General features: G+C 50.1%; 1 protein-coding gene across 18 annotated transcripts in view; it reads right to left on the bottom strand.

The window, feature by feature from the left end:
* NFASC (neurofascin) overlaps positions 1–15,243 on the bottom strand; it is a 106,328-nt gene extending 91,085 nt beyond the window's left edge. For 17 of the 18 annotated variants that reach the window (XR_014856615.1, XM_085083078.1, XM_085083082.1 and 14 more), the window contains exon 1: positions 15,113–15,243. The gene's annotated coding sequence lies outside the window, so the exon portion shown is untranslated. Of the gene's footprint in view, positions 1–14,640; positions 14,897–15,112 lie in introns of those variants that run through there. The other variant, XM_085083079.1, reaches the window with a different exon arrangement.
* Between the last annotated feature and the right edge of the window lie 561 nt (positions 15,244–15,804).

Here is a 15,804-nt window from a genome sequence, read left to right as displayed (position 1 = left end):
GATATTCCCAGGAATTTCTCCTGACCCTAGAGATGTCCCCAGGAATTTCTCCTGACCCTGGAGATGTCCCCAGGAATTTTCCCTGATCCTGGAGAGTGGAGATTCTCCCAGGACATTCCCTGCCCCTGGAGAACCAAGATGTCCCCAGGAATTTCTCCTGACCCTGAAGATATTCCCAGGATTTTTTCCCTGACCCTCTATGGGGTCCTCAGGAATTTCTAACCCTGGAGATTAGGATCCTGGAGATCTTCCCTGATCCCAGAAAGTGGAGATGTCCTCAGGAATTTCCCCTCATCCTGGAGAGAGGAGATGTCCCCGGGAACTTCTCCTGACCCTGGAAATGTCCCCAGGAATTTCTCCTGACCCTGGAAATGTCCCCAGGAATTTCTCCTGACCCTGGAAATGTCCCCAGGATTTTTCTCTGACCCTGAAAATGTCCCCAGGATTTTTCTCTGACCCTGGAAATGTCCCCAGGATTTTTCTCTGACCCTGGAAATGTCCCCAGAATTTTTTCCTGATCCTGGAAATGTCCCCAGAATTTTTCTCTGATGCTGGAGATGTCCCCAGGAATCTCTCCTGATCCCAGAGAGTGGATTTATCCCCAGGACATCCTCGGAATGTCCCCAATGTCACAGCAGGACCTCGGGAGCTGGATGGACTCACTGGGAATGAATTCCCTGTCTGTATTCCCTGAGTTTGGGATGGGGAGAATGAGGGGAATAAAGGGGAGAATGAGGGGGGAAAAGGGAAAAAGGGGAAGAACGAGAGGGGAAAAAGGGAAAAATAAAGGGGAATAAAGGGGAGAATAAACGGAAATAAAGGGAAAAATAAAGGGGAATAAAGGGAAAAATAAAGGGAAGAATAAAGGGGAATAAAGGGAAAAATAAAGGGGAATAAAGGGAAAAATAAAGGGGAATAAAGGGAAAAATAAAGGGGAATAAAGGGAAAAATAAAGGGGAATATAGGGGAGAATAAAGGGGAATAAAGGGAAGAATAAAGGGAAATAAAGGGGAGAATGAAAGGAAATAAAGGGGAGAATAAAGGGGAATAAAGGGGAGAATTAGGAGGGAAATAAAAGGAAAAACAAGCGGGAATAAAATTCCTTTTATCTTCCTAATGAACACCGCATCCTAAAAACCCTCCAGAAATCCCAATTAACACCTCAGCGCCCCTTGAACTTCCCTCTCCTCCTCTCCCAGCATTCCCAGCTGTTCCCAATTCCCATTCCACCTTTCCCTGCTCGAAACCCCATCCCCAGCACATCCCACATCCCGATTTTTTTGGCTCCCAGTGGGGCAGGGCAGGACCCTTTGGGGTCCTTTTCCCCCAAAAAAGCACCTGGGAGGAGATTTTGGGATGAGTGGGGTTCCGAGGATGGGCTGGAGCAGCCGGAAGGATCCCAAACCTCTGGATCTGAAGGAACCATTCCCGCTGTTCCCTCTCCTCCTCCGGCGGAGCACGAGGCTGTAATTATCCCAAATCCCATTTTTTTTCCCTGCCCTCTGGACAGAAATAGCGGGAGGGTGGCACAGATCGCTCCGAGGTGGCACAGTTCGGGATTGTCACATCCCGAATTGTCACATCCCGAATTGTCACATCCCGAATTGTCGGATTGTCCCAAAGCTGCCCGGGGCCAGGGTTGGGAAATCTCCCGGGAATTGCCTCTCCACAGCCTCTCCCGGCTGAGGTTTAGTGGGAAAAAGATCCTAAATATTCCAAAAGCTCCTCCATGGCTACTCCCAGACCAGGATCAGTGGGAAATGGTCCCAAATATTCCCAAAGTTCCTCCACAGCTACTCCCAGCCCAGGTTTAGTGGGAAAATGATCCCAAATATTCCAAAAGCTCCCCCGCAGCCTCTCCCTGCTGAGGTTTAGAGGGAATGAGATCCCAAATATTCCCAAAGTCCCTCTGCAGCCTCTCCCTGCTGAGATTTAGTGGGAAAAGGATCCCAAATATTCCCAAAGCTCCTGACAACCTCCTGGCTCAGGTTCAGTGGGAATGAAATCCCAAATATTCCCAAAGCTCTTCCACAGCTTCTCCCAGCACAGGATCAGTGGGAAAAGGATCCCAAATATTCCCAAAGTCCCTCTGCAGCCTCTCCTGGCTGAGGTTTAGTGGGAAAAGGATCCCAAATATTCCCAAAGCTCCTTCACAGCCTCTCCCTGCTGAGGTTTAGTGGAAATGAAATTCCGAATATTCCCAAAGTCCCTCTGCAGCCTCTCCCAGCCCAGGATCAGTGGGAAAAGGATCCCAAATATTCCCAAAACTCCTCTGCAGCCTCTCTTGGCTGAGGTTTAGTGGGAAAAGGATCCCAAATATTCCCAAAGCTCCTCCACAGCTTCTCCCAGCCCAGGATCAGTGGGAATGGGATCCCAAATATTCCCAAAACTCCTTCACAACCTCCTGGCTCAGGTTTAGTGGGAATGAGATCCCAAATATTCCAAAAACTCCTCCATAGCTACTCCTAGAGCAGGATCAGTGGGAAAAGGATTCCAAATATTCCCAAAGCCCCTTCACAATCTCCTGGCTGAGATTTAGTGGGAAAAGGATCCCAAATATTCCCAAAGTCCCTCTGCAGCCTCTCCTTGCTCAGGTTTAGTGGGGAAAGGATCCCAAATATTCCCAAAGCTCCTCCATAACCTCTCCCTGCTCAGGTTTAGTAGGAATGAGATCCCAAATATTCCCAAAGTTACTCTGCAGCCTCTCCCAGCCCAGGATCAGTGGGAAAAAGATCCCAAATATTCCCAAAGTCCCTCCACAGCCTCTCTCCACACAGGTTTAATGGGAAAAGGATCCCAAATATTCCCAAAGCTCCTCCATAGCTACTCCCAGACCAGGTTCAGTGGGAACGAGATCCCAAATATTCCCAAAGTTCCTTCACAACCTCCCGGCTGAGTTTTTGTGTGAATGAGATCCCGAAGTCCCCCAAACCCCACTGTTCCCACCCCATTCCAGGGCTAATTGCACCACCTGCCCTCCCTCGTCCCAGCAGCTGCTCGGGGTCAGTCCAGCCATCCCAACCCCTTTCCACCGGACAGTAGGGTGGGAATTGCTTTTCCACGGGGAAAAAGGGTTTTGTTTGCCTCCTGGGGTTTTCCAGCCCTGGGATATCCACGGGAATCCCTGGTTTTCACCCTCACTGCTGTGGGGTGGAAGAGGAATTCTGAGAGCCATCCATGGGTGGGAATTCCCAGGGAGTGTTCATGGAGGAATTGTCCCCACGGAGCTGGGATTGTCCCCATGGAGATGGGATTGTCCCCATGGGATTGTCCCCATGGAGATGGGATTGTCCCCATGGAGATGGGATTGTCCCCATGGGATTGTCCCCATGGAGCTGGGATTGTCCCCCACTGAGATGGGATTGTCCCCACGGAGATGGGATTGTCCCCCACTGAGATGGGATTGTCCCCATGGGATTGTCCCCACAGAGATGGGATTGTCCCTGTGGAGTTGGGATTGTCCCCACGGGGATGGGATTGTCCCCATCCTCCTTTCCCAATTCCCTGTGCTCCCACACCCTTGGAATTTGGGCTGAAAAAAAAAAAGAAAAAAAATCCATATCCCACATCCACAGACTGCAAATTTATAGGGAATTTTCCAGCTCCTCCTTCCCTGAACTTCCTGGTTGTTCTACAGGAACCATTCCCACCTCAATCCCAAATCCAGAACTCAGGTCCTAAGCCCACCAGGAATATTTAGGAAGCCCAGACCCCTCATAAGAACAATTCCCACCCCGATCCCAATTCCAGAATTTAGGTCCAAACCCTGCCAGGAACATTCAGGAATTCCCAAATCCCCCAAGCTCAGCTGTGCCACTCCCAGTAACAATTCCCACCTCAATCCCAAATACAGGATTTGGGTCCAAACCCTGCCAGGAACATCCAGGAATTCCCAAATCCCCCCAGCTCAGCTGTGCCACTCCCAGAAATCATTCCCACCTCCATCCCAAATCCAGAAATCAGATCCAAACCCCGCCAGGAACATTAGAAATCCCCCAAAACCCCCCCAAAACCCCCAGCAACAACCCCCACCTCCATCCCGACCCCAATCCCATCCACCAAGGGGTGGGAAAAGGCAGACAAAGGAGTTGGAATCCCTGGAATCAGCAATCCGGGAGCAGCCTGCTGCCCTGGGCCGCGGCCAGCTCAGCCTCCCAGCTGTCACCCCAGACGAGGTCAACCAAAAACGCCAGCTGCCGGAACGGCCGGGGATAAATCCCTGCGGGGCTCTGGCAGCTGGATATCGGGGCTGGCCGGACGGGGACGGCAGCCCGGGATGGGGAAAATCAGATTTTTGAAGGACGTTTTGGGATAAAGTTCGTCCTCTCCGCGCGCGCGAAATGGATTTGGCGAGAAACGAGCAAAAGTGATTTTTGTGTTGGTGAAATGGTGTTTTGTTGATGTGAAAAGATAAATATGTGGGTGGATTGGACTGAATTCCAGATTTTTTTGGAAATAAAGGGAGGAGAGCGGAGTTTTGACGGGAAGTTTGGTTTCGAGATGTTTTGCGTTTGGGATTTGAATTCTCCGGATTCAGGGGGAGAAGGAAACGGGATTTTTAAATGTGGGATCACGGAATGGTTTGGGATGGGATGGGATTTAGGGATCGTCCAGTGTCACCACAGGGACACCTCTGCTGTCCCAGGGTGCTCCAGGCTGGCCTGGGACACTCCAGGGATCCAGGGATCCTCTGGGAATTCCATCCCAGCCCCTCGCAGGGAACAATTCCTTCCTAAAATCCAACCGGAATTTCTCCACCATGGACTCGAATGACAGATTCATTAGGTGGATAGGGCTGGATTTGGGATGGAGGTGGGAGTTTGGGATTTTGGGATTTGGGATGGAGGTGGGGATTTGGGATTTTGGGATTTGGGATTTTGGGATTTGGGATCCAGGTGGGAATTTGGGATTTTGGGATCGAGGTGGGAATTTGGGATTTTGGGATTTGGGATGGAGGTGGGAATTTGGGATTTTGGGATTTGGGATGGAGGTGGGAATTTGGGATTTTGGGATTTGGGATTTTGGGATTTGGGATCCAGGTGGGATTTTGGGATTTGGGATCGAGGTGAGAATTTGGGATTTTGGGATTTGGGATTTGGGATGGAGGTGGGAATTTGGGATTTTGGGATTTGGGATCAAGGTGGGGATTTGGGATTTTGGATTGAGGTGGGAATTTGGGAATTTGGGATTTGGGATCGAGGTGGGAATGGTTCCTGCAGAGGAACCGGGAAGTTCAGGGAAGGAGGAGCTGGAAAATTCCCTATAAATTTTCAGTCTGTGGATGTGGGATATGGATTTTTTTTTTTTTTTTTTTGCAGCCCAAATTCCAAGGGTGTGGGAGCACAGGGAATTGGGAAAGGAGCATGGGGACAATCCCATAACTGCCACGAAATTCCACTAATTTCTGGGTAAAACTGGTCTTTATCCAGGGAATATTTCCTTGGATCATCCCAGAACTACAGAATTACACTAATTTCTCCATTTGTGGATAAAGCTGGTGTTTATCCAGGGAATATTTTCAGCCTGGACTCATCCCCTTGTCCTGGCACTGCAATTCCTGCTGCAGATTCCCCTCTTCCTTCCTTGTAGTTCCTTTCAGATCCTGAGTTTCCACACAAATCACATCCTGAGTTTCTGCAAAAATCCGATCCCACTGTCCCCACAAAAATCTGATCCTAATATCGCCACGCAGATCACACCCCGAGTATCCATGAAAATCAAATCCTGGTATTCCCACACAAAGTAGATCCTGATATCCCCACAAAAATCAGATCCCGAATTCTCACAAAAATCAAATCCTAAATTTCCACACAAACCAAATCCCGATATCCCCACAAAAATCTGATCCCAAATTTCCACACAAATCACATCCTGAGGTCCCCACAGATCCCGAGGACTCCACACAAATCAGAACCCGAAGTTCCCACAAAAATCAAATCCCGATATCCCCACAAAAATCAGATCCTGAATTTCCACACGAATCAAATCCTGAGGTCCCCACAAAAATGCAATCCCGATATCGCTACAAAAATCAAATCCCAAAGTTCCACACAAATCAGATCCCGAGTTTCCACACAAATCACATCCTGATGTCCCCACAGATCCCAAGGACTCCACAAAAATCAGATCCCAAAGTCCCCACAAAAATCAAATCCCAATGTCTCCAAACAAATCAGATCCCAATTTCCTGACACAAATCCAATCCAGATTTTCCACACAAATCAAATCCTGAGGTCCCTACAAAATGCAATCCCAATATCGCCACACAAATCAGATCCCAATATCCCACAAAAATCAAATCCCAAAGTTCCACACAAATCAGATCCTGAGTTTCCACACAAATCACATCCTGATATCCCCACAGATCCCAAGGACTCCACAGAAATCAGATCCCAAATTCCCCACACAAATCACATCCCAAGGTCCTCACAGAAATCTGATCCCAATATCTAATCCCGATTTTCCGCACAAATCAAATCCTGATGTCCCCACAAAAATGCAATCCCGATATCCCCACACAAACCTGATCCCAATAACCCACAAAAATCAAATCCCAAATTTCCACACAAATCACATCCTGATGTCCCCACAAAAACCAAATCCCAATATCCCCATGCAAATCAGATCCCAATATCCCCACAAAAATCAGATCCCAATATCCCGACACAAATCCAACCCCGATTTTCCACACAAATCACATCCTGACGTCCCCACAAAAACCAAATCCCAATATCCCCACGCAAATCAGATCCCGAGTTTCCACACAAATCACGTCCTGATGTCCCCACAGATCCCAAGGACTCCACACCAATCAGATCCCAATATCCCCACAAAAATCAGACCCCAATATCCCGACACAAATCCAACCCCGATTTTCCACACAAATCAAATCCTGAGGTCCCCACAAAAATGCAATCCTGATATCCCCACGCAAATCAGACCCCAATATCCCAAAAAATCAAATCCCAATATCCCACAAAAATCAGATCCCAATACACAAATCCCATCCCACAAATCCCATCCCAATATCCCACAAATCCCATCCCAATATCCCCACACCAATCCCCTCCCCACATCCCCCCACAACACCTGCTTCTCCAGCCCCGATGTCCCCATGCCGTCACAAGTGCCACCGAGGGAATGTCCCCAAGGCTCCTGGCACGTGCCACACAAAGCCACCATTGTGTCCCCGCCCTGCTCCCGTCTGGGATGGCACCGACCCCATCCCAAGGCCATCCCCACAAGGAGCCTTTGTCACCAGGTCTGGTGGGAAGGTCAAAGCTGGATTTTGGGAATGTGACACTGCTGGGGTGACAGCAGGGCTGGGAGAGCCTCTGGGGACTGGGATGAGCTGGTGGGACAAGGGACAGGCTGGGGAGTGGGGACATCGGTGACACACATGGAGCTGAGCACAGGAAAATTGGGAAGTGGGGAAAATTCTTAAAAGTGGGAAAAATCAGGGGAAATAAAGGGGAGAATGAGGGCAAATAAGGGGAAGAGTGAGGGGGAATAAAGGGGAGAAACAGAGGAAATAAAGGGGAGAATGAGGGGGAAAAAAGGGAAGAGTGAGGGGAAAAAAGGGAAGAAGGAGGAGGAAATAAATGGGGCAGAATGAGGGGAAATGAAGGGAAGAATGAGTGGAAAAAAGGGGGAAAATGAGTGGAAAAAAGGGGGAAAATGAGGAGGAATACAGGGGAAAATGAGGGGAAACAAAGGGAAGAGTGAGTGGAAAAAAAGGGGAGAGTGAGGGGAGGGAAAGATCCTCCTGGGACTGGGAAGAGCTGGTGGGACAAGGGACATCGTGGGGAGTGGGGACATCGGTGACACACACTGAGAGGAGCACGGGAAAATTGGGGAAATTCCCAGGAGTGGGAAAATGAGGGGAAATAAAGGGGAGAATGAGGGAAAATAAAAGGGGAGAGTGAGGGGGAATAAAGGGGAGAAGGAGGGGGAAATAAATGGGGGAGAATGAGTGGAAAAAAAGGGAAGAGTGAGGGGGGATAAAGGGAAGAAGGAGGGGGAAATAAATGGGGCAGAATGAGTGGAAATGAAGGGAAGAATGAGTGGAAAAAAGGGGAAGAACGAGGGGGAATACAGGGGAAAATGAGGGGAAACAAAGGGAAGAGTGAGGGGGAAAGAGGGAAGAACAAGAGGGAATAAAGGGGAGAGTGAGGGGAGGGAAAGATCCTCCTGGGACTGGGAAGAGCTGGTGGGACAAGGGACATTGTGGGGAGTGGGGACATTGGTGACACACACGGAGCTGAGCACGGGAAAATTGGGAAGAGGGGAAAATTCTTAAAAGTGGGAAAAATCAGGGGAAATAAAGGGGAGAATGAGGGGAATAAAGGGAAGAAGGAGAGGGAATAAAGGGGAGAATGAGGGGGGAAAAATGGGGGAGAATGAGTGGGAAAAAAGGGAAGAATGAGCAGAAAAAAGGGGAAGAATGAGGGGGAATAAAGGGGAAAATGAGGGGAATAAAGGGGAGAATGAGGGAGGAAAAAAGGGAGGAGTGAGGGGGGAAAAAAGGGAAGAAGGAGAGGAAATAAAGGGAAGAATGAGGAGGAATAATGGGAAGAATGTGAGGGAAGAATGGGAAGAACAAGGGGGAATAAACAGGAGAACGAGACAGAAAAAAGGGGAGAATGAGGGGAATAAAGGGGAGAATAAGGGGAAAAAAAGGGAAAACAAGGGGGAATAAAGGGAAATTTCACCTGGGGAAAAAGGGAATGCTGTCATCCTTTCCCTGCCCCCAGGCTGGGGGTTTATCCGGTAAAAACTGATGGGAATATCCAATAAACCTGCTGGGAATAGCTAATAAAAACTGCTCTGATTATCCGTCAAAACCTGCTCTGAATATCCACAAAAAACCTGCTCTGAATATCCGGTAAAAACTGCTGGGAATATCCAATTTAAACTGCTCTGAATACCCAACAAAAACTGCGAGGAATGTCCAAAAATCGCTGCTCTGAATATCCAAAAAACCCTCTCTGAATATCCACCAAAAACCAGCCAGAAATATCCCATAAATCTGCTCTGAATATCCACCAAAAACTGACAGAAATATCCCATAAATCTGCTCTGAATATCCCCCAAAAACTGCCAGGAATATCCCATAAATCTGCTCTGAATATCCACCAAAAACTGCCAGGAATATCCCATAAATCTGCTCTGAATATCCAACAAAAAATGCCAGAAATATCCCATAAATCTGCTCTGAATATCCACCAAAAACTGCCAGGAATTTCCCATAAATCTGCTCTGAATATCCACCAAAAACTGCCAGGAATATCCCATAAAAACTGCTCCTATAAGGATGGGCAGCCGAATTTTGCCCATGAGGGAAAAAATCCTCAAAGCCACACCAGGAGGGAGTGGATTTTGTTCCTTGATCCCAAAAACCCCGCAGCAGGATCCCAACAGAATTCCAGCTGGATTCCCAAAGAACTCCAGCAGGATCCCCACAGAATTCCAGAAGGATTCCCGAAGAATTCCAGCAGGAACCCCGAAGAATTCTGACAGAATCCCCACAGAATTCCAGCAGGAACCCCAGCAGGATCCCCAAAGAATTCCAGCTGGATCCCAAGAGAATTCCAGCTGGATCCCAAGAGAATTCCAGCAGGATCCCAAGAGAATTCCAGCAGGATCCCCAAAGAATTCTGGCCAGATTCCCAAAGAATTCCAGCTGGATCCTCAGAGAATTCCAGCAGGATCCCAACAGAATTCCAGCAGGATCCCCACAGAATTCCAGCAGGATCCCCACAGAATTCCAGCAGGATCCCAAGAGAATTCCAGCTGGATCCCAAGAGAATTCCTGCAGGAACCCCGAAGAATTCCAGCTGGAACCCCAAAGAATTCCAGCAGGAACCCCGAAAAATTCCTGCAGGATCCCCAAAGAACTCTGGCTGGATTCCCACAGAATTCCAGCAGGATCCACACAGAATTCCAGCAGGATTCCCAAACAATTCCAGCAGGATTCCCAAAGAATTCTGGCTGGATCCTCAAAGAATTCTGGCTGGATTCCCAAAGAATTCTGGCTGGATCCTCAAAGAATTCTGGCTGGATTCCCAAAGAATTCCAGCTGGAAGGAACCTCAGGAGGTCACCCAGAGCAGCCATGGGGAATGGGATCAGCTGAGCTGGAATTTTTCCAGGTGGAGTTTAAAATCCCAAATTTTGGAGATCACGGCTTAAAACCCACGCTGGAGATGGGAAACGGGGAAATTCCCTCCCTCTCCCCATCCTATTGATCCAATAGGATAAATATCCCTGTTTTCCCTTTTTTTTTCCTGGATTCGAGGGGGAACAGGGCGGTGGGAATTCAGGGAATAATGGGGAATTCCCAAATTCCCGGGAGGACCTTCAGCACCCTGGAGAGCTGCCTGATCCCAGAGGATCCTTTTCCCATTCCCGCCCTCGGTATTCCCAAATTTTCCAGAGGATTTTTGGTTGCCACATCCCTGGAAGTGTCCAAGCTCGGAGCAGCCTGGGATTGGAGCTTTTCCTGCCTATGGAATGGGATAACTTTTAATTTTCCCAATTTTCCAACCTGAATCATTCCAGAATCCTCAGGAAAACCAGGAAAATAGGGGGAAAAAAGGGAATTTCAGTGCGTTTTTCACACATCCGAGACATTTCTCCCGCTGGAACAATGGAATCATCCGCGCCAGGAGATTTCAGGAGGAATTCGGGATTCGGGCTGACAGCGCCGCGGGATCCAATCCCGAATTCCTCTCCAAACCTCGGGCTGGAAAACGGCAAAATTCCCGTGCCAAGGAGTTGGGAAAAGCTGCCAGGAATTCTGACAAACCTCCGGCTGCACCAATCCCAGTTTTCAAACCAATCCCAGTTTTCCAGCCCTCCGGGTTGGCTGCCAAAGGTGGGAGAGGATAATCCGGGAATTTTGGGATTTAGCGGCTATTCCCGAGCTTGGGTTGTGTAAATTTTCCTCTTCCCTTTGGATTTCCTTCTGGAAAACTGGGAAAGCACCAACCACCTCCTGTTTGAAAGGAATGACAGGAAAAAAAAATCCCAAATGTTGATTTGGAAGGAAAATTTCCATTCTGTCTCCCCCCACCCGTGCCCTTGGTGCTGCATCCCTGAAAATATTCCCTGGAAAAACACCAGTTTTATCCAGAAATGGAGAAATTAGTGGAATTTTGTGGCAGTTCTGGGATGATCCAAGGAAATATTTCCTGGATAAACACCAGTTTTATTCAAAAATGGAGGAATCACTGGAATTTCGTGGCAGTTATGGAATACTCCCTGAAAATATTCCTTGGATAAACACCAGTTTTACCCAGAAATGGATAAATTAGTGAAATATGGCAGTTGTGGGATGATCCCAGAAAATATTCCCTGGATAAACACCAGTTTTATCCACAAATGGGGAAATTAGTCAAATATGACAGTTATAGGATTCTCCCAGAAAATATTCCCTGGATAAACACAAGTTTTATCCAGAAATTAGTGGAATTTCGTGGCAGTCCTGGGATGATCCAAGGAAATATTCCCTGGAAAAACACCAATTTTTACCCAGAAATCGGGAAATTAGTGGAATTTCGTGGCAGTTCTGGGATGATCCCAGAAAATATTCCCTGGGAAAACACCAATTTTTACCCAAAACCAGCAGAAACCAGCAGCTGCATCCCTGAGGATAACGGGGTTTGGATCCCAAAACAACGGGACGAGACCCAAAGGCACCTGAAGAGGCTGGAAAAGTGGAATTTCTCGGGAATTTCTGCCCATCCCGGTTTGTTCCTGGGTCAATCCCCATCTCATTTAACGGGAATGGTGATCCCTGTAAGCCGAGGGATAAATCCTCCTCTTTTTTAATCCATAATAACCCAGCCTGGTTTCTTTCAGCTCGGGATTAGAGGGGGAAAAAAAGGAAAAAGGGAGTGCAAAGAGGGGGGATTATGGGACATTAAAACTTCCAGCAGGTTCGTCCCGAAATCCCTGGAATTACACCAAAAATTATCCTGGATGGGGAAAGGAATGAGCAAAAAAAAAGGAAAAGGTGGAGCAAAAATCATCCAACAAATTGCCGTCCTGAAAATAAATGAGGTTGGGAAGGAATTTCCTCCAGGGCAGGAAGGAAAACTAGATTTTCCTGACGAGATTTGAGAAAAATTGTAAGGGAATCCAAGCCCTGGGATGGAGCCTGATGGCACCTTAAAAAATATTTTAGGAATATTTTGGGAAGAGCAAATGAAACCCAAGGAATAAAGGGAAGTGCCAGAAGGTTTTTTCCTATTTTTTAAGGAGTTTCCTCACAGGTTTTGCTGTTCAAATTCAAATAAAATCTGATTTTCTGCACATTGTTTGGACATTCCACGGGTTTAAATCCTCTTAATTCTGCTGCTTTTATCCCACCTGAAAAAGCGTGGAAAGCAGGGAATTCCAGAGCTCCCAGAAACCAGAGAAATGAAGGAATTCCTGCCTGAAATTCCACATTTTCCCCCCTGCGACTGAGATCGGAGAGGTGGATTCCTCCCAGACGAGGAAATTACAATCCCACGGCAAATCCACTCCCCCAGAGCGCTCCGGCATGGAAAACAAATCCAGAAATTCCTGCCCAGCCCTCCCAGATAACATCAGCGCCTCTGAAGTTTCCTGGGAATGAGGCTGCTTGGTTTTCCCAGATTTCTCAAGCAAATCCCAAAAACTTTCCCTCAAGCAAATCCCAAAATTCCTCATTCCCTGAGAGCACCAAGGGCAGGATGGAAACCCCATTGTTATTTCGTATTTTTGCCCATTTTTGACCCTTTTTTGGTGGAAATTTGCCACCACAGCATTGATTTTATCCCCTAAAAAACCCCAAAAACAATGGGATCAGAGCAAAACAAATCGATCCTTATCCATCAATACCTCTGGGAAAATTGGGATAATTTTATCATTTTATCATTTTATCATTTAACCACCAGCTGGGAGAAGAGATGGTTGGTTTGGATTGGATTCCTCACCACAGCAAAATTTGGGATCGGGATGAGGATGAGGATGGAGTTTTTTTAATCCCAAAATGAACCCCAAACCAGGCCTAGATCCCAACTCCCGGAAACAAAATTCCCTTTTCCAGCAGAACAACTTCCCCCCCGGGCCAGCCGAGCTGCTTTTCCCATGCATTATTTATGGAGGATTCACGTTACAACCACACACAAAACAAAAAAAAAAAAAAAAATATATAAAATAAAACCAGGGACAGGCAGCAAAGACAGCCCAGCCGGGCAGCTGGGAAAGGGGGAAAAATTAATTAAAAATTAAAAATTAAAAATGGGAATCGATCAGAAAACGCTGGATTTGAGGAGGTTTGGGGTTTTTTTTTTTTTCCCCAGGATGGAAAGCAAAGAAGTTTCCTCGGAACAAAGCAACCCCTCGGCGCCTGCCAAGGGGGGAGTTTTTTTTCCAGGAGCACGGGCGGAAAGAAAGGAGTCAGCATCCCTGGAAAAGTCACAGGATTCCTGCTTTTGTCCTCGGCAGCTGCCGGGAGCACCCCGGAAACAGCGCAGCGCCACGGGATCCATCTTAAAGCGGCCGGCCTTGTCAGAATTCCAGCTTTTCCCGCAATTCCCGCAATTCCCGCAATTCCTGCAATTCCTGCATCCCCCCTGGCAGTGTTTCCCTGTCTCCCGAGGCAGCCCGGAGCAGCCCGGGGTGACTTTCAGGAGTGTGGAGCATTCCCAAGGACCTGACCTTGAGGGAGGAAGCGGCAGGGAGGATTCCAGAGGGGGAAAAGCAAAACCCAGCCGAGCAGGACGCGCCAGCCTTGCCCAGGTTGGGCAGGGAGGGACAGAAGATTGCTTTTCGCAGCACAAAACCCTGCTTGGAGGAGGGAAAAGTGCCCCTCAGAAGGGGGTTTTTGGGAATTCTCTTTTCCAGAGGTCTCTCCAGGGTGGGAGGAGTGTTTTTTCTGCTCGCTGTGCTCCAAGGAGCACCTGAGGCCATGGAAAAGGGAGGACTCTGATCCATCCCAGCTCCATCTCCATCCCAGCTCCATTCCTGCTCCATCCCAGTTCCATCCCAGCTCCAACCTAACTCCAGCCCTGCTCCATCTCCATCCCTGCTCCATCCCTGCTCTCCATCCCAGTTCTCCATCCCAGATCCATCCTGCTCCATCCCAAATCCCATCCTAACTCCATTCCAGCTCCATCCCTGCTCTCCATCCCATCTCCATCCCGGCTCCATCCCAAATCCCATCCCAGCTCCAATCCCGGCTCTCCATCCCAGTTCTCCATCCCTGTGCCATTCCCAGCTCCATCCCAGCTCCATCCCTGTGCCATTCCAGCTCTCCATCCCTGCTCCATCCCGGCTCCAATCCCAGATCCAATCCTTGCTCCATCCCATCTCCATCTCTGCTCCATCCCTGCTCCCATCCCAGCTCTCCATCCCAGCTCCATCCCAGCTCCATCCCGTCTCCATCCCATCTCCAACCCCTCTCTCCAGGCCCCACCGCTCCCCCCTCGGCCTCCCCGCACACGCAGCCGAGCTCTCCCCTCTCCCTCCCCAGCCATTCCCGAGCTTTTCCCGGCCATGGCAGCGGCCGCGGGGATCCCAGTGATTCAGCACTTTCCCCCCCGGTTCCCGGAGGCCGATCGATGCCCGGGAGCCGCTGCGGGAGGATGCGGACCGCGCTGCTGGCACTCACAGCCGCCGCTCGCCGCCCGGGCCCGGCGCTTCCCGGCGCCGCATCCCAGCCCAGGTGCGTTTTCCCGACGGATTCGGCCGGCCCGGGATGAATCCGGAGGGAGAATCCAGGGGGAAGGAGCGGCGCGCTGTCCCCGCCAGGCTCGGAGGCCCCAAAGTTGCGCTGTCACCCCAAGGTCCCCGCCGGGGCCGCGCCGCCGCTCCCCCCGCCCCGCCGCCGCGGGATTTTGGGATCCTGGCACGCGCAGGGAGGGACGCGATGCCGTGACGTAAGAGCCAAAATCCCATCACATGCCCCAGCTCCCCCCTGCCGGGGTCCGGCGGGTGAAAACCGGGCGATGCTGGAGGTCACCGAGCCGCTTGGGGACCCCAAACCCGCCCGGAGGGTGCGGAAATCCCTGCCGCGCCCCGCGCCGAGCATCCCCCGGGATCCTCCCGCAGCCCCGCGATTCCCGAGCCCGGCTGTCCCTTACCGGCTGGCCGCGGCTCGCTGCGGGCTCGGGGAGGACTCGGTGCGCCGCACTGCGCGCTCCCGGGCGCGGCCGCGCCGCACTGCGCGCTCCCGAGCGGGCGGAGAGCGAGCGGGAGGAGGAGGAGGAGGAGGAGGAGGCAGGGAGGGGAGGGAGGGAGGAAGGCTGGAGGGGAGGGCGATGAGCGAGGGGAGGAGTTAATTAGCGGCGGCCTTAATGAGCAGCTGCAGCCGCGGCGGGCTGAGCGGAGCCAACCCCCCGGTTTGGGGAGAGAAAAGGGGATTTTGGGGAGGGCGGGACGGGCTGGGGTCAGCCCAGGGTGACGGGTGGCACGGCTCGGCTCGGGCTGCGACATCCGCGGGTGGCACTGGTGGCACTGGTGGCACTGTCCCCGCCGGGTGACCCCACGGACCGGCCAGTGATCAGAGCCGGCCGTTAATTAAAGGTTTAATTAAAGCCTCCCCCCCACCCCCCGATCAGAGCTGTCTGGTTTGAATTAAATCTCCCCCTCCCGATATTTGTGGTTTTCTTCTCTTTGAGGTTTTTTTTTATATCTCATCCCGAAAATTCTGCTGAGGCTGCGGAGTTGGGATGGATGGATGGATGGATGGATGGATGAGGGATGGAAGGATGGAGGGATGGATTTTCATCTCTGGGATTTCATCTCTGGGATTTCATCTCTGGGATTTCACCTC

The sequence above is a fragment of the Lichenostomus cassidix genome, chromosome 26, assembly GCF_008360975.1.
Source record: "Lichenostomus cassidix isolate B80296 chromosome 26, HeHo_3.0, whole genome shotgun sequence".
In the NCBI taxonomy this organism is placed as follows: domain Eukaryota; kingdom Metazoa; phylum Chordata; class Aves; order Passeriformes; family Meliphagidae; genus Lichenostomus; species Lichenostomus cassidix.
The sequence above is the reverse complement of the archived record's forward strand: the minus strand, read 5'-3'. Positions and strand labels throughout refer to the sequence as shown.